Source organism: Piliocolobus tephrosceles, chromosome 13 (genome assembly GCF_002776525.5).
Source record: "Piliocolobus tephrosceles isolate RC106 chromosome 13, ASM277652v3, whole genome shotgun sequence".
Lineage (NCBI taxonomy): Eukaryota > Metazoa > Chordata > Mammalia > Primates > Cercopithecidae > Piliocolobus > Piliocolobus tephrosceles.
The window spans coordinates 96,861,473-96,886,821 of record NC_045446.1 but is presented as its reverse complement, the minus strand read 5'-3'; positions in this window follow the sequence as shown (position 1 = coordinate 96,886,821).

The following is a 25,349-nucleotide window of genomic DNA, read 5'->3' as shown; positions in this document are numbered from 1 at the left end:
CATGCATTTGGTGAGGCCCTTCTTGCTGTGTCATAACATAATGAAAAGCATTACATGGGCAGGAAAGAGAGCAAGAGAGGGGATTGAACTCATTCTTTTATGAGGAATCTACTCCTGTAATGACTAACCCACTTTCTTTTTCATTTTTTTTTTTTATTATTATACTTTAAGTTCTAGGGTACATGTGCACAATGTACAGGTTTGTTACATATGTATACTTGTGCCATGTTGGTGTATTGCACCCATCAACTTGTCAGCACCCATCAACTCATCATTTACATCAGGTATAACTCCCAATGCCATAGTAGGCCCCAGTGTGTGATGTTCCCCTTCCCAAGTCCAAGTGATCTCATTGTTCAATTCCCACCTATGAGTGAGAACATGTGGTGTTTCGTTTTCTGTTCTTGGGATAGTTTGCTGAGAATGATGGTTTCCAGCTGCATCCGTGTCCCCCACTTTCTTGATAATAACATCAATCCATTTATTAGAGTAGAACCCTTATGACCTAATCACCTCCTAAAAGTCCCACCTCTTAACACTGTTGCATTGGGGATTAAGTTTCCAACAGATGAGCTGTAGGGAACACATTCAAACCATAGCATTTGCCTTTCTGCCTCTGGATACAGCACGTTTGCTCAGTAAAAGCAGCTGTTTTTTCCTGGATCTAGATGAGCCAACCTTATTTTAGAGAGATCTTCACATATATTGTATTATGTAAAATGAAGAATCAAGTTCAAATTAAGTTGTCCTTGAAATGTCCATGGTTAGTAGCATCTAGTATCCATGCTGCATTATGTAAAATGAAAAATCAAGTTCAAATTGTCATCAAGTCTTCCTTGAAATATCCATGGTCAGTTGCATCTTAGGTATCCAATTGTCATTTGTTCTCAGCCCCTTACCAGGCCATTCTCAATATATAGATGGTATGGCTCTTACTGTATGGCGTGGCTGAAAAGTAAAGAGGTTGTTACACTTATCTTGGACAGGAACAACATATTGAGAAAATAACAGCACTAGCAAAAATCTCTTGAAGGATTCATTTTCTTTAACTAGAATACTTCAGATGGAGCAAAAAATCGGCCAATGTACAATAACAGGTACTGGCCTATTTTTCTGGGAATATTGCTAATGCGGGAAAGAAAGCATAATGTACCCCCTACTTTGCATGTAATTAAAAGTGGTTGTAAATATGACTGCAGAACCACCTTTGAGCTGTTACTCTGGGCACACTGCTTATGGGAAAGCCCTGCTCCAAAAGGAACAGTATCTCTGCTGGTGTACACTGCTGCTTCAGTAAAAGTTGCTGTTTAACAACACCAGCTTACCCTTGAATTCTTTCCTGGATGAAACCAAGAACTCTCCTGGGATAAGCCCCAGTTTGGGGGCTTGCCTGTCTTTCTTCAGAGGCACTGGAGAGGGGAATCTAAATGTTCTGGGAGAGTCAGGGAAGGCTTCCCATATTAGGCAGCCTTGTTGCAGTTAGTTTTGCAGGAGTTAGACCCTGAGATGTCAGTTTGGCCTGAGGAGTAATCATATATTTTAGTAGGCAATTTAATGTACTTAAAACATAGGTATACATAAGGCATTGCATCAGTGCATATGAAAGGAAAACTTATTTTGCTGTTGTAAGAATCATAGAAATGTGTAGCTTCAAAATGCCATTGAAGCTAGGCTCAGAATAATGAGCAAATGGAAATACTGAACAGGGTAGTGTAGCCATTTGTCGATGAAAGACAAGTCAGCAGTGAGGTTGGACATAAAGAACTGAACCCCACCTAGGAGCTTATTTTCCAGTCCATTATTTCTTCCCTTGGCTGGGTCTTCAGCTTATCTTCGGTCTCATAACATTCTCGGGGATGTTCTTAGGCTCACCTTTCAAGACTGCAAGTATTTAATTGGAACCACTGTTGAGAATGACATATTTTCTCATTAATACCAAACACACACACACACACACACACACACACACACACACACACACACAAAATTTCCTCACATATAGGAACTCATTCTAATATTTTGCGATGTCATCTAAAATCTCATTATTCATCTTGTAAAGGATGATTCATTCAAAGATGAAAATGGATGGACACATGAATGGACAAAGTGATGGAATGCAGAACTCTCGGCATTGAAGTGTTAAAGTATGATAACTATGGAGAACTGTGATGGATCTTGTAAACACACTTTAATACAAGACCATAAGTAAGACTTGTGAAATCTAGGCAAGAAAAAATATACTTTCTCTTATGCTTGAAAAAATCCTTGTCTACAGAGAATATGCTAATATAAATTGTAAGGGAATTGCATGTGGCACTGCGTTGCTCATAGAAAAAGAAAATTGTCTGATTTGAATTTTGACATTTTTAAGAGCCCCCCACAGCAGGTGTGGATTATGAAAAAGGCTCTCTCTAGTGTAATTTGAGAGTATTACTTGGAAGGCATGAAATTATGCTCTCAGTAAGCACAGACCTATTTCTAAGCATCTTATCTTTAAGAAGAACCATAAACATTGATTATGACAGTTTTATGTATTATTTTTTCTGACTAGTCTCTTTTTATTGGTTGAGACTTGAGTTTCTGAGGAATAAGAAGAACCTAAAGGACTCCACTTGAGATGGCTGGCTCGTGCCCATTGCTTAAAGCCAGGTGCTGGATTGGGACTATGTGCAACCCACAATACATAAGAAGTTGGAAAAAAAACTGCTTTGAACTGATGCTCAAGTCTTTTTTTTTTTAACTTTTAAGTTCAGGGGTACATGTGCAGGCTTGTTACACAGGTAAACATGTATCATGGAGGTTTGTTGTACAGACTATTTAATGACCCAGTTATTCAGCTTAGTACCATTAGTTATTTTTCCTGATGTTCTGCTTCTTTCCACCCTGTGTGTTGTTCCCCTCTATGAGATCATGTGTTCTCATCACTTAGCTCTCACTTGTAAGTGACAAGATGTAGTGTTTGGTTTTCTGTTCCTGTGTTAGTTTGCTAAGGATAATTGCCTCCAGCTCCATCCATGTCCCTGCAAAAGACATAATCTCGATCCTTTTTATGACTGCATAGTATTCCATGGTGTATATGTACCACGTTGTCTTTATGCAGTCTACTATTGAAGGCATTTAGGTTGATTCCTTGTCGTTGGTATTGTGTATAGTGCTGCAATGAACATACATGTGCATGTGTGTTTGTAACAGAATTATTTATATTCCTTTGGATGTGTAACAAAATGGGATTGCCAGATCTAATGGTATTTCTGTCTTTAGATCTTTGAGGAATCATTACACACACTGTCTTCCACAATGGTCAATCTAATTTATACTCCCACTAACAGTGTAGAAATGTTTCTTTTTCCCTACAACCTCACCAGCATCTATTATTTTGACTTTTTAGTAATAGCCATTCTGGCTGGTGTTAGATGGTATCTCATTGTGGTTTTGATTTGCTTTTCTTTAGTGATCAGTGATGTTGAGCTTTTTTTAAAAATGATTGTTGGCCACATGCATAGTTTCCTCTGAAAAGTGTCTGTTCATGTCCTTTGCCCACTTTTTAATAGTTTTTTTTTTTATTGTAAATTTGTTTAAGTTTCTTATAGATACCGGATATTAGACCTTTGTCAGATGCATAGCTTGCTAAAATTTTCTCCCATTCTGTAGATTGTCTGTTTACTGTGTTGACGGTTTCTTTTGCTGTGCAGAAGCTCTTTAGTTTAATTAGATTCCATTTATCAATTTTTGCTTTTGTTGCAATTGCTTTTGGCATCTTCTTCATGAAATCTTTGCCCATACCTATGTCCTGAATGGTATTGTCTAGGTTGTCTTCCATGGTTTTTATAGTTTTGGGTTTTACATTTAAGTCTTTAATCCATCTTGAGTTAATTTTTGTAAACGGTGTAAGAGAAAGGTCCAGTTTTAATCCTCTGCATATGGCTAACCAGTTATCCCAGCATCATTTATCAAATAGGGAATGCTTTCCCCATTGCTTATTTTTGTCAGCGGTTTCAAAAATCAGATAGTTGTAGGCATGTGGCCTTATTTCTGGGTTCTCTATTCTGTCCCATTGGTCTATATGTCTGTTTTTGTACGAGCACCATGCTGTTTTAGTTACTGTAGCGCTGTAGTATAGTGTGAAGTCAGGCAAAGTGATATCTCCAGCTTTGTTCTTTTTACTTAGGCTATACAGGCTCTTTTATGACTTTTAAAATAGTTTTCTCTAGTTCTGTGAAGAATGTCAATGCTAGCTTAATAGGAAGAGCATTGAATCTATAAATTGCTTTGGATAGTATGGCCATTTTAATGACACTGATTTTTCCTATCCATGAGCATGGAATGTCTTTCCATTTTTTTGTGTCATCTGTGATTTCTTTGAGGAGTGGCTTGACTTCTTGTAGAGATCTTTCACCTCCCTAGTTAGCTGTGTTCCTAAGTATTTTATTCTTTTTGTGATGTCCAGGTCTTTAGCAGCTACAAGCTGAAAGTCCAAAGAGACAGGAAGATATGGCCACAGTGTCTCAGAAATAATCTTGAATAAAGACCATTACTGGCTGTATGGCTTGATCTATAGTATTCTCAGTATTATCATGGGGCTGTTACCATGAAAATCACACCCTAAGCCTGGTTCTGAATCAGTAGCTCAAAGCCTGGGTAGAGATAACCATAAAACTAGTTTTGTGGAAGGGAGGGAAGGACAAGAAAAGAAAGAGTGAACATATGTTAAGTGAACAAACAGTAATAACAAAAACACTTCTCACTCAAAATAAGGCTAAAAATGAAGATACCCAAAGTCAAAAAGGCAGTCAATACAATAAGTAATTAGAAGTTGAAATTAATCCAGATGAAATTCATATTATAACTACATTCCTGATAAAAGTTTAGAATAACTATTTTGAAGATGTTCAAAGGCCCAAATGAAAATATCACTTCACTAAAAAAGAATCAGAAAGCTTGAAACAAGGAAGACAAGAAGAAAGAGCAATGTCTATGAGAAATATCATTATTGAAACAAAAATGTAGTTAGCTAAATAGATTCTAACCAGAGTATAAAATGAATTTGCCCATAATGTAGTTTCCAGATACAGGGATGCAAACTGTACAAAAGAAGAGATAAGACATGAAAGGTAGATTGAGAGGCTCTGTATTAGTTATATATTACCATGTAACAAGTTACTTTAAAACTTAAGTCTTAGAAGACACTTATGTCTCATGGTTTCTGCAGGTCAGGATTTTAGCTTGGTGGTTTTGGCTCAGGATTTACTATGAGGTTGTAGTGCAAGTGTTAGTTGAAAATGCAGTCATCTGAAGGATTGACTAGAACTAGAGAAGGCACTTCTAAGCTCATGCAGCTAGTTGTTAGCTTGACAGCCAATTAAAATGGGAAGCTATTGGAGGTTTTTGAACAGAAGTGATAACATAGTTTAACTGGATTACATTAGCTGCTATTTGAGAATCACTTGGAAGTAAGCAAGGGCAGAGATAGATCAATTAGAAGGCCATTGAAATAATCTAGGTAAGATGTCATGGTTACAGGCTCAGGGCAGCAGTGTAAGGTGAAAAGAAATACTCAGGGGCTAAATATGTGTTGGCAATAGAGCCAGCAAGTTTTATTGATACATTGGATGTGGAATTTTAAAGCGTTATTTCTACAACAATAGAATTATATCTTTGTCAAAAATGTTGGAGTTTTAAACTGGTGTGTGTGTGTGTGTGTTTATCATTAATGCATTTTTAATTGTTATGTAGTCAATTTGATCCATTTCCTTCTTCATGGTTTCTGAGTTATGTGTGCTTTTTAGGAAAGTTACCCTCTGTACTTTAAATTATGCAAAATATTTTCCTTCTTTTTTCCACTGAGTGTATATTAAGGTGTTGAGAGTGAAATAGGCCCTTATTTTTTATCCCTCTTTTAATGGCCATCCCAACTATCCACTGAATAATCAGACTTTGTCCAATTAAATGTGATTTGTTTAATTAACATTTTACTCTGTTTTATTTGTTGATATTGCATTAAATCTGCAGATAAATTCAGGGGTATTTTATATTCTTTCTCTTATCTAAGAACAAGTCATGTCTTTTTATCCATCCAAGTCTTAGTCACTGTCTTTCACAAAATAGCACCTTCATTATTTTTAGGTATTACATCTTTTCTATTGCTATAGTGAGATCTATACAAATATATATTTTTCGCAATTTTATTGAGGTAAAAAAATAAAATATAAATCATAACATTTGTTATTCATCTTAGTATACAGTTCCATGAATTTTAGTAAATTGATATATTTCAATTCATATTTAAAGATTACCCAAGGAAGTGTCCTCATGTTCATTTGCAATCAATTCCTGTTCCTACCTCCAGCCCCAGGAACCACTGATATTTTATAAATGCAAGTAGAGAGTATGTAATATTTTGTTCTTGATTACATGTCAGCTATTAACTTTACTGTTTTTTAAAGAAGCAGCTCTAGTGTTTATTATGTTGTTATATATAGTATAAATTAGCTTAAGTCCATTAATCTTTTATCTTTATAATTACTTTCTTCTCTTTTACTTGGCTTTATTTTGCTGTTATATTCCTAATTTATTAAAATGAGCTCTGAATGTATTTGCTATTATTCTTTCTTGCATAGTAATTAAGTGTTTAGTGTTACGAATATCTCTTGAGCTCTACTGAATCACATTCTGTAGGTTCTAATGTATACATCACCCCCATTTTATTTTCTAAAACTTTCTACACTTTGGTTTATCTCTTTGGCCCAAATTAAGAGAAAACTTTAATTTTTCAGCTGGTCAAAGTGTTGCTTCCTTCTTTTCTAAAAACATTTATTTATAGCTTTTTTTCTTTCTTTTTTAACAATTGAAATGAGTGTAGCCTTTACTATTTCCACTTTTTAAAATTTAATACACTTTCTGGTCCATTTTTATAAACATTTATTTGTCCCTGGAGTAGAAATTACATATTCGGTTGACTGCAGTACTCATATGTAAATGTGTTAGTAGTATTAAGTACATAATTTGTATGCTCAATGCATAAAAATCATTTAAGGTGCTTGCAAAAGTGATGATTTCTGGGAACCACTCCCAGAAAACCTGGTTTCATAAGTCAGACTAGAGACTTGAAATGTATTTTATTTTACAAGAATCCTAGGGAAGTTTGTTGCAAGTGGTCCTTGGACCACACTTTGAAAAACTCTTCTCCATGTTGTTACTTATTTTGATTATGTGCTTAATTTTCTATGAGACAAAAAAGGTTAATTAGAAGCACCTTAATGTATTATTGTACTTTCTGTTCTATTTTTGGGAGGATTGCATTTTGAAAAATATTATACTATTTAATACATCAAAATTTATAAAAAGTTCACCTTTTATTGTTATCAGTTGCTTTGTTATCTCAATTTTTCTTTTGAAACCCTGGTTGATATGAATATCCAACTTCTAGTTTCCCTGTGTGTTTGCGTGTGTGTTTTCCTAGTAAAATTCTTCCATTTTATTTCCACTCTTTCTAAATGACTTTGATGTGCATGTATTTCTCATGGACAGAATTTTTTTTTTTTTTTTTTTTTACCCAGTCTGAGAATGTTTTCCCTTTAATAGTTCAGTTTTTCTCAGTTTCATTATGACAGATATGTGTGGTCTTGGCCTGTCATCGTATATTGGAAAAATGAGACTTTGTGTTGGTTTTAGATTAGAAAGTGTCAGAAGTACTTCTGTTTACTTCAAGCTTGTCATAAACAGCTGCAGCAGGGATCAGTAATTATAAAATCAATCTAAAGCACCAGAAGTTACACTGAGCTTTTATAGTGTGTGCCTAATAGGACTTAATCCAAGGTGAGAAAAGAGAGGAGATGAAAGAAAATTTGCAGTGAATTCTCTTGCATTTGAAATGTATAGACACAATTATAAATTATAAAAATATTAGCTAAGTTTATAAAATTATCTAAAACATCTTTCACAAACCTTGAGACCCACATACTTAGAGTACCACTTTCATTTTTAACCTTACAGAGTTATATAATACATAATAAACTGATTCTATTTAAAGTATATAATTTGATAACTTTTGGTGTATGAATATACACTTGAAACCATAACCACTATCAAATTAATGAATATATCCATTGCCCTCAAGAATCTCCTCAAGTCCCTTTGTAAATCTTCCCTCTCCGTCCACATCCCTGACATCTTCAATCAAACACTGCTGTACTTCCTGGAATTATGAATTACTTTGCATTTTCTAGAATTTTAAATAAATGAAATCATACAGAAGAAGCTACTCTTATGTCTGTCTTCTGTCACTTAGCGCCTAATTATTTTGAGATTCATTTCTGTTGTTGGATATACTGATTGTTCATTCCTTTTGGTGAGTAGTATTCCTTTCTATGGATGTACTACAATTTGTTTACCCATTCACCTGTTGATAGGTTTTTTCTTATCCTTGGCTATTGCAAATAGAATTGCTATGAACATTTGTGTACAAGTCTTTGTTGTAAACATTTGCTCAACTACTAGTCTTAGACAAACATCTAGGGGTGGAATGGATAAGTCGTATGGTAAGTGTATGTTTATTTTAAGAAACTGCAAAACTGTTTTCCAAGGAGAATGTACCATTTTATATTCCTGCAAACAATGTATGAGGGTTCTAGTTGTTCTACATATTTACTAATATTTGGTATGATCAAGTTTTCAAATTTTAGCCATTCTACTGAGTGGTATTTCACTGTGAATTTAATGTAAATATCCCCAATAATTAATGATGTTGATACTTTTCTCAGGTGCTTATTTATTAATTCATATATTATCTTTGATGAAGTGTCTGTTTTAATCTTTAATTTTTTTCTATTTTAATCGCTTTAAAGGTACAAGTGGTTTTTGGTTACATGGATGAATTGTATGGTAGTCAAGCCTAGGATTTTACTGCACTCATCACCTGAGTAGTGTACATTGTATCCAATAGGTCATTATTTAGCCCTAACCCTGCTCCAGCTTTCCCCAATTCTGAAACTCCAGTGTCCATTATATCATGCTGTGTGCCATTGTGTACCCATAGCTTAGCTCCCACTTATAGTTTAGAATATGTGGGGTTTGTTTTTTGATTCCTGAGTTACTTCACTTAGAATAATAGCCTCCAGTTCCATACAAGTTGCTGCAAAAGACATTATTTTGTTCTTTTTTAATGGCGGAGCAGTATTCCATGGTATGTGTATATGTGTGTGTGTGTGTATACATATAGTGTGTATATATATATAGTGTGTATATATAGTGTGTGTGTATATATATAGTGCATATATGTGTGTATATATATATATACACATAACTTTGTCTTTATCCACTCATCAGTTGATGGGCACTTATGTTAATTCCATATATTTGCAATTGTGAATTGTGCTGCTATAAACATGTGCATGCAGGTGTCTTTTTGATATAGTGACTATTTTTCCTTTGGGTAGATACCCAGTAGTGAGATGGCTGGAGGCATGGTAGATATACTTTTAGTTCTTTAAGAAATCTCCTTACTGTTTGCCATAGAGGTTTTATTAATTTACATTCCTACCACTAGTGTATAAGCGTTCCTTTTCCACCATATCCATGCCAACATCTATCGTTTTTTTACTATAATAATGACCATTATGGCTGGGGTAAGAAGGTATCTCGTTGTGGTTTTAATTTGCATTTCCCTGATGATTAGTGATGCTGAACATTTTTTTCATATGTTTGTTTCCCATTTGTATATCTTCTTTTGAGAAATGTCTGTTCATGTCCTTTATCCACTTTTTAATGGGATTGTTTGTTTTTTTCTTGCTGATTTGTTTGAGTTCTTTGTAAATTCTGGATATTAGTCTTTTGTTGCATGCATAATTTGCAAATATTTTCTTCCATTCTGTAGGTTGTCTGTTTACTCCAATAATTTCTTTTGCTGTATAGAAGCCTTTTAGCTTAAATAGATCCCAGTTATTTTTTTTGTTGTTGTGTTTGCTTTTGCGGTCTTAGTCATAAGACCAATGTCCAGAAGAGTTTTTCTTAGGTTTTTTTTTTTTTTCCTCCTAGAATTTTTATGATTTCTGGTCTTAGCTTTAAGTCTTTAATCCATCTTGAGTTAATTTTTTTTTATATGGTGAGAGATAGGGAATCAGTTTCATTCTTCTGTGTGTGGCTATCTAATTTTTCCAGCCCCATTTATTAAATAGGGTGTCCTTTCCCCCATTTATGCTTTTGTACACTTTGTCAAAGATCAGTTGTTGTTAAGTATTTATCTTTCTTTCTGGCTTTTCTAATATATTCCATTGGTTTATGTATCTACTTTAATACCACTACCATGCTGTTTTGGTTACTTTAGTCTTGTAGTATAGTTAGAAGTCAGGTAATGTTATCCCTCCAGATTTATTCTTTTTCCTTAAGATTACTTTGGGTATTCAGGCTCTTTTTTGGTTCCATATGAATTTTAGGATTTTTTTCTAATTCTGTGAGAAATCATGTTGGTATTTTGATAAGAACTACATTGAATCTGTAGATTGCTTTGGGCAGTATGGTCATTTTCATGATATTGATTCTTCCAATCCATGAACATGGGATGTATTTCCACTTATTTGTGTCATCTATGATTTCTTTCAGCAGTGTTTGGAATTCTTGTAGAGATCTTTCATCTTCTTGGTTAAGTATATTCCTAGGTATTTTTGTCAGCTATTTTAAAAGGGATGGAATTCTTAATTTGATTCTCAGCTTGGTTGTTGTTGATGTATAGTGGTGCTATTGATTTGTGTTCATTGATTTTGTAACCCGAGACTTTACCAAATTCATTTATCAGATCTAGGAGTCTTTTGGAGGAGTCTTTAGGGTTTTTTAGGTATAATTTCATATCATTGGCAGAGATAGTTTGACTTCCTGTTTTCAAATTGGATGTCCTTTGTTTCTTTCTCTTGCCTAATTGCTCTGGCTAGAACTTCTAGTACTATGTTGTATAGAATTGGTGAAAGGGGTCATCCTTGTCTTGTTCCAATTCTTAAGGGGAATGCTTTTAACTTTTCCTAATTTATTATGATGTTGGCTGTAGTTTTGTCATATGTGGTTTTTATTATTTTGAGGTAAGTCCCTTCTATGGCTAGTTTATTGAGGACTTTTATCATAACACAGTGCCAAATTTTATCAAATGCTTTCTCTGCACCTATTGAGATCATCGTATTTTTTTTTTTTCAATTCTCCTTATGTGATGAATTACATTTATTGACTTGCTTATGTTGAACCATGCCTGTGACCCTGGAATGAAACCCACTTGATCATGGTGAATTTTTTTTTTTTTTATGTGCTCTTGGATTCAGTTTGCTTGTAATTTGTTGAGGATTTTTACATCAATATTCACTAAGGGTCTTTGTAGTTTTTTTTTTTTTTTTGTAATATTCATTCCTGGCTTTGGTATCAGGTTAATATTTGCTTTGTAGGATGAGTTAGGGAGTATTCTCTCCTTCTCAATATTTTGAAATAGTTTTGGTAGAATTGATACCAATCATTCTTTGAATGTCTGATAGAATTCAGCTGTGAATCCGTCTGGCCCTGGGATTTGTTGTTGTTGTTGGCAGTTTTAAAATTACTGATTCAACCTCACTGCATGTTATTGGTCAGTTCAGAATTTGTATTTATTCTTTATTCAAACTAGGTGAATTGTGTGTTTCCAGGAATTTATCCATGTCCTCTAGCTTTTCTAGTTTGTGTGTATAGTGTTGTTCATAGCAGTCTCAAATGATCTTTTGTATTTTTGTGATGTACATTGTAGTGTCTTCATTTCCATTTCTAACTGAGCTCATTTGAATCTTCTCTCTTCTTGTTTAATATAACTAGTGTCTATCAATTTTGTTTATATTTTCACAGAACCAGCTTTTTGCTTCATTGATCTTTTGTATCTTTTGTGGTCTCAATTTTATTTAGTTCTGCCCTGATCTTTGTTATTTCTTTTCTTTTGTTAGTTTTGGGTTTTTTGAAAACTTTAAAATTTCTATCTTGATTTCATTATTAACCCCAAAACCACTCAGGAGTGGATTATTTAATTTCCATTTATTTGTATAGTTTTAAGGGTTCCTTTTGATATTGATTTCTAATTTTACTCTGTTGTGGTCTGAGAAGATACTTGATATGATTTCAACTTTTACAGTTTATTGAGACTTGTTTTGTGGCGTAGAATATGATTTATCTTGGCAAATGTTTCATGTGCTGATGAGAGTAATGTATATTCTGCAGTTCTTGAGTAGAATGTTCTGTAAATATCTGTTGGTTTCATTTATTCTAGAGTGCAGTTTAAATCCAGTGTTTCTTTGTTGATATTCTGCCGCAATGATCTGTCTAGTGCCATCTGAGGAGTATTAAAGTCCCTCATTATTACTGTGCTGCTGTCTCTTTTTATAGGTCTAGTAGTAATTGCTTTATGAATCTGGGAACTCTGGAGTTAGGTGCATACATATTCAGGATTGTTGTATCTTCTAGTTGAGTTGTTCCTTTTATCATTATATAATGGCCTGCTTTGTCTTTTTTTCTATTATTGTTTCAAAATCTGTTTTATCTGATATGAGAAAAACTACTCCTGCCGACTTTTGGTTTTCGTTTGTGTGAAATTTCTTTTCCCACCTCTTTATACTATGAATCTATAAAAATCCTTATATGTTAGGCATGTCTCCTGAGGACAGCAGATATTTCATTTGTGATATCTTATCCGTTATGTCAATGTGTATATTTATAGATGGAGCATTTAGACCATTTACATTCAGTGTTAACAATGAGATGTCAGAGTACCGTTCCAGTGATCACGTTGATAGTTGCCTCCTGACTTTGTTTTCTTTATTGTGTTACTGTTTGATAAGCCATGTGAATTGGATGCTTTGAGGAGTTTCTATTCTGGTGCATATGAACCTTTTATTTCAAGATTTGGAACTCCTTTTAGCATTTCTCGTAGGGCTGGTCTAGAATGGGCAAATTTCCTCAGCATTTGTCTGAGAATGACTTTATTTCTCCTTTATTTATGAAACTTAGTTTTGCTGAATTCAAGATTCTTGGCTGCAGTTACTCTGTTTAAGGTGCGTAAAGATAGGACCCCAATTCCTTATGACTTGTCAGGTTTCTCCTGAGAAGTCTGCTGTCAGTCTGATAGGTTTTCCTTTATAGATTAACCGTTGCTTTTGTCTCACTGCTGTTATAATTCTTTCCTTCATGTTGACTCTAGGTAGTCTGATGACTGTATGTCTTGGTGATGTCGTTTTCGTAATGAGTTTTTCAGAAATTCTTTGACCTTCTTTTATTTGTCTGCCTAAATCTCTAGCAAGTAAAGAGAAGTTTTCTTCAGTTATTCCTCCAAATAGGTTTTGCAGACTTTTTGCTTTTTCTTCTCCCTCAGGAACACCTATAATTCTTAGTTTTGGTATTTTATATAATCTCTTATTTCTTGGATACTTTGTTCATTGCTTTTAATTATTTTTTCTTTATTTTTATCTGACTGGGTTAATTCAAAAGCCTTGTCTTTGAGCTCTGAAATTCTGTCTTCTACTTGTTGTAGTCTATTGTTAAAACTTTCCACTGTATTTTGTAGTTCCCAAAATATGCCTTTCATTTCCAGTAGTTATTATTGGTTTTCTTTAAAATATGTACCTCTTTAGATAATTTTCCAAAAAATTTCTTTATGTTGGTTTTCATCTTTCTCTTGTATCTTCTTGAATAACCTGATAATCTTTTAAATTCTCTAGCTGGTATTTCAAAGATTCTGTCATTGCTTGTATCCACTTGCTGGAGAGTTAGTGTGATTTTTGGGGTGTTATAAAACACTGTTTTTTCATATTGCCAGAATTTCTTTTCTAGTTTCTTCTCATTTGGGTAAACTATTTATTCTAATTATTTTTGTGTTTATTTTTTATTCAACTACATTTTTAAAAATTTCTTTTATTCCCCTCAAAGATGTGACTTTAATGTTTATTGTTTATTGTCACCTATCTTTGGCTCTGAGTGCTTTCAATGGTGAAGAATCTGTATGAATTCCTTTGTTATATGGTTTGGCTCTATGTTCCCATCCAAGTCTCATGTCAAAGAATTATAATCCCTAATGTTGGAAATGGGGCCTGTTGAGAGGTGATTGGATCATGGGGGCAGTTTCTTATGGTTTAGCACTACCCTCCTTGTGCTGTCTTGTGGTAGAATTCTCATGAGATCTGGCTGTTTAAAAGTGTGGTATCTCCCCTTCCCCTTTCTCCTGCTCCAGCCATGTAAGATGTACCTGCTTCCCCTTTGTCTTCTGCCATGATTGTAAATTTCCTGAGGCCTCCTTAGCCATGCTTCCTGTAAAGCCTGCAGAACCATGAGCCAATAAACCTCTTTTCTTTATAAATTACCCAGTCTCAGATATTTCTTTATAGCAATGTGAGAAGACACTGATACACTTAGTTATAGTGAATCTTTGTGTGATGACTTTCTCAGATGCTGTAGTAGTAGGTGTGGGAGCATGTTCACTGTCTCCTTTGGGACTGGAATGGCAGAGGTCTCATGAAGTTTATGTCATGTAGCTTAGCTAAAAACTAGCTGTGGCTAAAGCAGGTGGGTAAATGCAGTACCCCAATGGTGGGCAGAGGTTCCAGCTTTGACAGAGGTGGTTAGGGAAGCTCTCAGTAAAATGCACTGAGGTGTTTTCAGGGGCTACCATGGATCTCCTTCCCGGCCAGCAGGAAAGTGATCCACCTCCCAGTAACACTCCAGACCTGGTGTTCTGGCTATTCCGATCAGACAGGTACCTCCTTTCATCTGCAGAAATGCTAATGTTCCATGCAAGAGGGATTGTAACTCTAACTCTCATGCTAGCCTGGACCTGGGGGACACCCCTCCTGTGGTTATGTAGTTACCCTGAAGTGTTCCAAAAAGGAACACTTGTCTATAGATGCACCCATGCCAAGCTCGCTGGGAGAAGCCCCAGCTGTGTCTGCAGTGGTGGGCAAGGGGGAGAAAAAGTCTCCTTCTCCAAGATTCTTCGTCAGTACCAGGGATGTCTGACTACTGAGGAAGAGTTGCAGACTTTCCTTACTGAGCATAACATTGGACCTGTGCCACTTCTGAAAGAAACTTCTCATAAGTTGAAAGTTCCTGGAATCAAGGCCTGCAGTCTGGTTTCTTTTGTCCCAAAGGGTGTTCCCTTAATGTGTTGTCCTCACCCTTCCCTTAGGAGTAGCTATCCCTGAGGGCCAGCCTACTATTAATCCTGCTGCCCCTCTTGGTCTAGCCATCTGGTGGGGCTGCAACACTCCAGGCTGGTGCTGGGGAATGTCTGTAAGGGAACCAGTGATGTGACCAGTCCTCTAGGCTCCCAGCAGTGGGTATCAGCACCAGCTCTGATGAGGGTGGGATGGGAATGATGTAGACACTGAGATTTCCATTGTTGTAAATACCCTTAGTGTGTTGGCTTTCTTAAATGCCAGCTGTAGAAGTAATGTATTGGGCATGTGGACAGACTCATGACCTCCTGGTTAGCCAGGGTGATGCAAGCAATGCTGATAGCTGTGGTCGTGCAAAAGCTTTCTCCTTCCTGAGTGCTGCATTATTGTGCTTGCAGATGATGTAATGGGCTGTGCCAGCTGGACTCCAGCCAGTAGGTGGCACTTGCAAAAAAGCACCAGCTGTGGTGAGAGTGGTGGAATCTGTGCTTACCTTATGTTACCCAGGGGAGGTGATCTGGTGTTTCAGGCAGTGGGAGGGACCGTGGAGGTACCAAATGTCCCTGTTCACTGTATTATGCTACCAGGGTAGGTTGAGGGTGAAAGCCAGTGGGAGCTAGGTCAGCCAAGTTTGTGCTCTTTGTGCTCTGGCTACCCGCATGTGGGCATAAGTAGTGGCCCCAATGGGGATCAGAGAGTAGTTCCCTTTCCACTGGGGTAACATTCCAGGGAGGAGCGCAGCTGCCTTTGCAGCACACAAAAGAATCTACATGGGGAGTAGGGAGTGGCAGGCAGCAATAAGCCCCACTCAGTTCCCACACACTTGGCAAGGCTGGTCTCACATCCACAGTGTTCTGCTAATAGCAGCTAGCTAGGTTCCAGGCAGCCTGTGCTCAGAACTCAAAACTGCCCCAGACCATAAGCCTTCCTGTGGGAGACAGAAACCATGGCTCTCAGGCCATGCCCCTCCTTGTCTGTCCATGAAGCAGGAGTATCCAGCTTCTGCACCCATGGCTGTAGCAAGTGTCCCTCCCATCCCTCAGTTCTGGCCAGTGGGGCTCATCCCCGCTCAAGGTTATATTTCAAATCCCAATTAGGGGCTTCTCACAACCTGTGATCAAAGGAATGGCTTTCTTCCATCCCTGATGGAGTCCGTGAGTTCATGTAAAGCACGTCCCAGTGCCGCTCCTTCTCATATACTCCCCACCACTCCCTACATCAGCTCCTGCGATGGGGAGGGTCAAGGCCTTCCCCTGGCCTGGATGGCTTGGCTTCCCTGTTCAAGTGTGTGTTGCCTTGGCAGTTTCTCCCTGTCATGCTATGGAGACTCACACTTTTCAGTTTGGTTTACCATGTAGGCTGCTGCTGGTCATTTGTTTCAAAGGGTCTGTGGTTTCTTTCAGTTTTCTGTTAAGTTCCTATGTTGCTTCTTGGAAAAAAGGTCACAGGTGAATTTCTACTTACTATTTTGTCTTTCCAAGTGGGACAGCCATACTGACAATGCCTCCCATCTGCCAGTATCTGTTTAAAATCTTTTGCCCATATTTCAAAATCAGGTATTTTGTTTCTTCTAAGCTGTAAAAGTTATTTATATATTTCAGATGCACGCCTTCTGTTGAATACATGTTGTACAGATAATTTCTCCCAGTCTGTGTCTTTTCATTTTCTTGACAGTGTCTGTTAAAGTACATTTTTAATTTTAATGAAATCCAGTTTATTGATATTTTCCTTTTATAATTTGTGCTTTTGTGTCATATTTAAGAACTCTTTGCAAAGCCTGAGGTAAGTAATATTTTCTCCCATGTCTTATTCTAGAAATTTTATAGTTTTAGCTCTTATATTTAATTCTGTGATAATGTTTTTAGGTAAATTTTGTGTGTGAAGTGTGAGATTAGAATCCATACCAACTACAGTTCTTACAAAATGGGTAGAAATTTTATTTTTTTCCATTAAAATACCTCGCCAACTTTGTTGAAAATTAATTGACCATATATGTGTGGGTCCACATCTGGGCTCTGTAATCTGTTGCATTGATTGATTTGGTCATCTTTACATCAATACCACACTGTTTTGATTAGTGTAACTTTACGATAATTTTAAAATCAAGTAGTGTAAGCTCTTCAAGTTTGTTTTCAAAATCATTTTGTTTATTTTAGTTTCTTTGTATTTGCATATAAAACTTTGAATCGGCTTGTAAATTTTTACATTCAACATTGTATTGAATCTAAAGATCATTTTGAGAAGAATCAGTATCTTAATAATATTTTATGTTCCAATTCAGGAACATGTGTCACTTTGTTTAAATAGTTTAAAATTTCTTAGCAATGTTTTTTAATTTTCAACGTACAAGTCTTAATGCATCTTTTGTAAAATTCACCCATAAGTAGCTTGTATTTTTGATGTTTTTGTAAGTGGGCTCGTTTATTTAGCTTAAATTCTGAACTGTTTGTTGCTAGCATACAGAAATATGTTGAATTTAGGGTCTTCTGGCATAAATAAAAAGAAAGGAAAAAGAGGTATATTCAATATTTATATATTGCTCTTGGATCCTGAAACCTTAATAAATTCACTTATTAAATCTAGTAGTTTCTTTTAAAATTATATTTAATTTTATACATAAACTTAACATGTGTCAAATAAAGACAGTTTACTCCTTTCTAACCTGGTCTTCTCTTTTTCTTGTCTGACTGCACAGCCAGAAACTCCAGTAGAACACTGGATAGAAATGGTAAGAGTCCTTGAGTTGTCTTGTTCATGGTCACCGGGGGAAAGCATTCAATCTCCCACCATTAATTATGATATAAACTGTTAGTGATTCATAGATGGCCTTTCTCAAGTTGAGGAAGTTCCTTTGTATTCCTAGTTTTCTAAGAGATTTTATGAGGTATGAATGTTGTATTTTCTCTAATGCTTTTTTTCTGCATCTATAAAGATGATTAAACAGTTTTTATTTATGTTAGTTTATATGGTGGATTACATTGGTTGATTTTCTTTTCTTTATATATATTTTTTTAAAAATTTAAAACACAGCCGTGCTTGGAACATTGGTTGATTTTCAAATGTTAAATCAACTCTACATTTCTGGGTACACCTCACTTGGTCATGAGGAATTATTATGTTTATATTTTGTTGGATTACTTTTTAAAATAGATGTCATTTCATTTGTTTGTGGCTACTTATTTTATTTCATCAGTGCTTCATAGTTTTCAGTGTACAATTCTTTCACCTCCTTCATTAAATTTTCTCATTAAGTATTTTTTGATGCTGTTGTATCAAATAAAAATACTTGTAAATAAACTTAACCAAGGAGATGAAAAAATTGGGTGAAAAAATGAACTTTCTTAATTTTTTGGATAATTTGTTGTTAGTATATATAAATGGAACTGGTTTTTGTACGTTGATTTTGTATCCTGAAACTTTGCTGATTTCATTTATTAGTTGTAACAATTATTTTTGTGAAATTGTTAGGGTTTTCTGCATGTAACATTATATCTGCAAACAGATCATTTTACTTCTTTCTTTCTTATTTGGATGCATTTTATTTCTTTGTCTTCCTTAATTACTCTAGTTAAGGCTTTCAGTATCATGTTGAGTAGAGGTCGTGAGAGTTGGCATCCTTGACTTGTTTCAGATCTTGGGGAAAAAGCTTTCATCATTGAGCAAGATGTTAACTGTGAGTTTTTAATTTATATCCTTTATTGTGTTGAATGAACTTCTTTCTGTATATAATTTGTTGAGATTTTTCATCATGAAAGGATTTTTAATTTTGTTTGTTTTTAAATTTTTTATTTCCATAGATTATTGGGGAACAGGTGGTGTTTGGTTACATGGTTAAGTTCTTTAGTGGTGATTTGTGAGATTTTGGTGCATCCATCACCTTAACGGTATACACTGCAACCTATTTTTAGTCTTTTATCCCTCACCCCCTTCCCACCCTTTCTCCCTGAGTCCCCAGAGTCCATTGTGTCATTCTTATACCTTTGCATTCTCATAGCTTAGCTCCCACTTATGAGTGAGAACATATGATGATTGCTTTTTCATTCCTGAGTTACTTTACTTAGAATAATAGTTTCCAGTCTCATCCAGGTCATTTCAAGTACCATTTATTAATTCCTTTTTATGGCTGAGTGGTATTCCATCATACACACACACACACACATACACATACACACACACACACACACACACACACACACACACACCAGAGTTTCTTTATCCACTTGTTGATTGATGGGCATTTGGGCTGGTTCCACATTTTTGCAATTGTGAATTGTGCTGCTATAAACATGCATGTGCAAGTATGTTTTTCATATGATGACTTCTTTTCCTCTGGGTAGATACCCAGTAGTGGGATTGCTGGATCAAATGGTAATTCTACTTTTAGTTCTTTAAGGAATTTCCACAATGTTTTCCTCAGTGATTGTACTGCTTCACATTCCCACCAGCAGTATAGAAGTGTTCCCTCTTCACCACAAACATGCCAACATCTACTATTTTTTGATGGCCATTCTTACAGGAGTAAGGTGGTATTGCATTATTTTGATTTGCATTCCCCTGATCATTAGTGATGCTGAGCATTTTCTCATATGTTTTTTGTCATTTGTATATCTTCTTTTGAGAATTGTCTATTCATGTCCTTAGCCCACTTTTTGATGTGATTTTTGTTTTTCTCTTTGCTGATTTGTTTGATTTCATTGTAGATTCTGGACATTATTCCTTTGTCTTATGTATAGATTATGAAGATTTTCTCCCACTCTGTGGGTTGTCTGTTTACTATGGTGACTGACTGACTTGCCATGCAAAAGTGCTTTAGTTATATTAAGATGCAGCTATTTATCTTTATTTTTGTTGCATTTGTTTTTGGGTTCTTGGTCATAAAATCCTTGCCTAAGCCAATGTCTAGAAAGGGTTTTCCAATGTTATCTTCTAGAATTTTTATAGTTTCAGGCCTTACATTTAAGTCCTTAATCCATCTTGAGTTGATTTTTGTATGAGGTGAGAGATGAGGATCCAGTTTCATTCTCCTTCATGTGACTAGCCAAATATCCCGGCACCATTTGTTGAAAAGGTTGTTCTTTCCCCACTTTATGTTTTTGTTTGCTTTGTTAAAGATCAGTTGGCTGTAAGTATTTGGGTTCATTTCTTGGTTCTCTATTCTGTTCCATTGGTCTATATGCCTATTTTTTCCTATAAGCTTGGGTTGTAATTATATTATATTATATTATATTATATTATATTATATTATATTATACTTCAAGTTCTGGGGTACATGTGCAGAACATGCAGGTTTGTTACATTGGTATACACATGCCATTGTGGTTTGCAGCACCCATCAACCCGTTATCTACATTAGGTAAATCTCCTAATGCTATCCGTCCCATTGCCCTCCACCCCCTGACAGGCCCTGGTGTGTGATGTTCCCCTCCCTGTGTCCATGTGTTCTCATTCAACTCCCACTTATGAGTGAGAACATGCAGTGTTTGGTTTTCTGTTCTTGTGTTAGTTTGCTAAGAATGCTGGTTTCCAGCTTCATCCATGTGCCTGCAAAGGACATGAACTCATCCTTTTTATGGCTGCATAGTATTCCATGGTGTATATGTGCCACATTTTCTTTATCCAGTCTATCATTGATGGCCATTTGGGTTGGTTCCAAGTCTTTGCTATAGTGCCTCAAAAACATACATGTGCATGTGTCTTTATAGTAGCATGATTTATAATCCTTGGGTATATACCCAGTAATGGGAATGCTGGTCAAATGGTATTTCTGTTTCTAGATCCTTGAGGAATCACAGCACTGTCTTCCACAATGGTTGAACTAATTTACACTACCCCCAATAGTGTAAAAGCATTCCTATTTCTCCACATTCTATCCAGGGTCTGTCATTTCCTGCCTTTTTAATGATCACCATTCTAATTGGCATGAGACATTATCTCATTGTGGTTTTGATTTGCATTTCTCTAATGATAAGCTTTTTTTCATATGTTTGTTGGCTGCATAAATGTCATCTTTTGAGAAGTGTCTGTTAATATCCTTTGGCTGCTTTTTGATGGGGTTGTTTTTTGCTTGTAAATTTGTTTAAGTTCTTTGTAGATTCTGGATATTAGCCCTTTGTCATATGGATAGATTGCAAAAATTTTCTCCCATTTTGTAGATTGCCTGTCCACTCTGATGATAGTTTCTTTTGCTATGCCAAAGTTCTTTAGTTTAATTAGATCCCATTTGTCAATTTTGGCTTTTGTTACCATTGCTTTTGGTGTTTTAGTCTTGAAGTCTTTGCCCATACCTATACCTATTTTTTAATACCAATACCATGCTGTTTTGGTGACTATGGCCTTATAGTATAGTTTGAAATCTGGTAATGTGATGCCTTCAAAATTGTTCTGTTTGTTCAGTAGTGCTTTGGCTATGAGGGCTCTTTTTTGGTTCCATATGAATTTTAGAATTGTTTCTTCTAATTCTGTGAAGAATGATCGTGATATTTTGATGGGAATTGTGTTGAATTTGTAGATTGCTGTTGGCAGTATGGTTGTTTTCACAATATTGATTCTACCAATCCATGAGCATGGGATATGTTTCCATTTATTTCATCTACGATTTTTTTCAGCAGTGTTTTGTAGTTTTCCTTGTAGAAGTCTTTCACCTCCTTGGTTAGGTATATTCCTAAGCATTTTATTTTATTTTATTTTTTGCAGCTATTGTAAAAGAGATTGAGTTATTGATTTGATTCTCAGCTTGGTCGTTATTGTTATATAGAAGAGCTACTGATTTATGTACGTTAATTTTGTGTCCAGAAACTGCTGAATTCTTTTATCAGTTCTAGGAGCTTTCTGGAGGAGTCTATAAGGTTTCCTAGGTAAACAACCATATTATCAGCAAACACCAACAGTTTGACTTCCTCTTTATCGTTTTGGATGCCCTTTATTTCTTTCTCTCATCTGATTGCTCTGGCTAGGACTTCCAGTACTGTGTTGAAGAGGAGTGGCGAGAGTGAGCATCCTTGTTTTGTTCTAGTTCTCAGATGGAATGCTTTCAAATTTTCCCTGTCCAATATTATGTTGGCTGTGGGTTTGTCATAGATGGCTTTTATTACATTGAGATATGTCCCTTGTTTGCTGATTTTGCTGAGAGTATACTGGATTTTGTTGCATGCTTTTTCTGCATCTAATGAGATGATCGTGGGATTTTGTTTTTAATTGTGTTTATGTGGTCTCACATTTATTGACTTGTGTATGTTAAACAATCTCAATATCCTTAGTATGAAACCCACTTGATCATGGTGGATTATCTTTTGGATATGTCATTGGATTTGGTTAGCTAGTATTTTGTTAAGGATTTTAGCATCTATGTTCATCAGGGATATGGGTCTGTAGTTTCCTTTTTGGTTATATTCCTTCCTGGTTTTGGTATTAGGATGATACTGGCATCATAGAATGAATTAGGGAGGATTCCCTCTTTCCCTATCTTGTGGAATAGTGTCAATAGGATAGATATCAATTATTTGAATATCTGGTGGAAGTGTGCTGTGAATCCATCTGGTCCTGGACTTTTTTTTTGTTGGTAATTTTTAAATTACCATTTCAATCTCGCTGCTTGTAATTGATCTATTCAGGGTATCTAATTCTTCCTAATTCAAGATAAGAGAGTTGTATCTTTCCAGGAATTTATCCATTTCCTCTAGGTTTTCTAGTTTATGCATGTAAAGGTGTTCATAGTAGCCTTGAATGATCTTTTGTATTTCTGTGGCCTCAGTTGTGATATCTCCCATTTCATTTCTCATTGAGATTATTTGGATTTTCTCTCCTCTTTTCTTGGTTAATCTTGCTAATGGTCTATCAATTTTATTTATCTCATCAAATAACCAGATTTTCATTTCATTTATCTTATGTATTTTTTTGTTTCAATTTCATTTAGTTCTGCTCTGGTCTTGGTTATTTTCTTTCTTCTTCTTCATTTGGGTTTGGTTTGTTCTTGTTTTTCTGGTTCCTTGAGGTGTGACCTTACATTGTGTTTTTGTGCTGTTCCACACTTTTTGATGTAGGCGTTTAGGGCTATAAACTTTCCTATGAGCACCACCTTTGCTGAATCCCAGAGGTTTTGATAGGCTGCATCACTATTATTTTTCAGTTTGAAGAATTTTAAAATTTTCATCTTGATTTCATTTTTGTGATCCAATGATCATTCAGAAGCAGATTATTTAATGTCCATGTATTTGCATGGTTTGGAAGGTTCCTTTTGGAGTTGATTTCCAGTTTTATTTCACTGTGGTCTGAGAGAGTGCTTGATAGAATTTCAATTTTCTTAAATTTATTGAGGCTCGTTTTATGGCCTATCATACGGTCTATCTTGGAGGAAGTTCCATGTGCTGTTGAATAGATTGTATATTCTGTGGTTGTTGGATGGAATGATCTGTATATATCTGTTAAGTCCATTTGTTCCAGGGTATAGTTTAAATCCATTGTTTCTTTGTTGACTTTCTGTCTGGATGATCTGTCTAGTGCTGTCAGTGGAGATTTAAGTCCTCCACGACTATTGCGTTGCTGTCTATCTCAAATCTTAGGTCTATTAGTAATTGTTTCATAAATTTGGGAGATTCAGTGTTAGGTGCATATATGTTTAGAATTGTGATATTTTCCTGTTGGACAAGGCCTTTTATCATTATATAATGTCCCTCTGTGTCTTTTTAAGCTACTGTTGCTTTGAAGTTTGTTTTGTCTGATATAAGAATAGCTACTGGCTGGGCATGATGGCTCATGCCTGTAATCCCAACACTTTGGGAGGCCAAGGTGGATAGATCACCCGAGGTCAGGAGCTCAAGACCAGACTGGCCAACATGGTGAAACCATGTCTATACTAAAAGTACAAAAATTAGCTGGTCATGGTGGTATGCTCCTTCATTCCCAGCTTCTCGGGAGACTCAAGCAGGAGAATCACTTTAACCTGGGAGGCGGAAGTTGCAGTGAGCTGAGATCGCACCACTGAATTCCAGCCTGGCGACAGAGTGAGACTCCATCTGAATAAATAAATAAATAAATAATAGCTACTCTTGCTTCCTGCTTGCTTTTGGTGTCCATTTGCATGAAATGTCTTTTTCTACCCCTTTACCTTAAGTTTGTATGAGTCCTTATGTGATAAGTGAGTGTCTTGAAGGTAGCAGATAGTTGGTTGGTGAATTCTTATCCATTCTGCAATTCTGTATATTTTAAGTGGAGCATATAGGCTATTTACATTCCATGTTAGTACTGAGATGTGAGGTACCATTCCATTCGTCATGCTGTTTGTTGTCTCTATAGCTTGATTTTTGTTTTATTTTGTGTTTGTTTTTTAAATCCTATTTTTGTTTTCTAGGTCCTGTGAAATTTATGCTTTAAAGAAGTTATGTTTTAATGTGTTTCCAGGATTTTTTTCAAGATTTAGAGGTCCTTTTAGCAGTTCTTGTAGTGGTGGCTTGGTAGTGGTGAATTCTCTCAGCATTTGTTTGTCTGAAAAAGAGTGTATCTTTTCTTCATATATGAAGCTTAATTTTTCTGGATACAAAATTATTGGATGATAATTGTTTGTTTGAGGCTGAATATAGGGCCCCAATTTATTCTAGCTTGTAGGGTTTCTGCTTAGAAATCTGTTGTTAATCTGATAGGTTTTTTTTTTTTTATTATTATACTTTAAGTTCTAGGGTACATGTGCATAACGTGCAGGTTTGTTACATATGTATACTTGTGCCATGTTGGTGTGCTGCACCCATCAACTCGTCAGCACCCATCAATTCATCTTTTATATCAGGTATAACTCCCCAGTGCAATCCCTCCCCCCTCCCCCCTCCCCATGATAGGCCCCGGTGTGTGATGTTCCCCTTCCCGAGTCCAAGTGAACTAATTGTTCAGTTCCCACCTATGAGTGAGAACATGCGGTGTTTGGTTTTCTCTTCTTGTGATAGTTTGCTAAGAATGATGGTTTCCAGCTGCATCCATGTCCCTACAAAGGATGCAAATTCATCCTTTTTTATGGCTGCATAGTATTCCATGGTGTATATGTGCCACATTTTCTTAATCCAGTCTGTCACAGATGGACATTTGGGTTGATTCCAAGTCTTTGCTATTGTGAATAGTGCCACAATAAACATACGTGTGCATGTGTCTTTATAGCAGCATGATTTATAATCCTTTGGGTATATACCCAGTAGTGGGATGGCTGGGTCA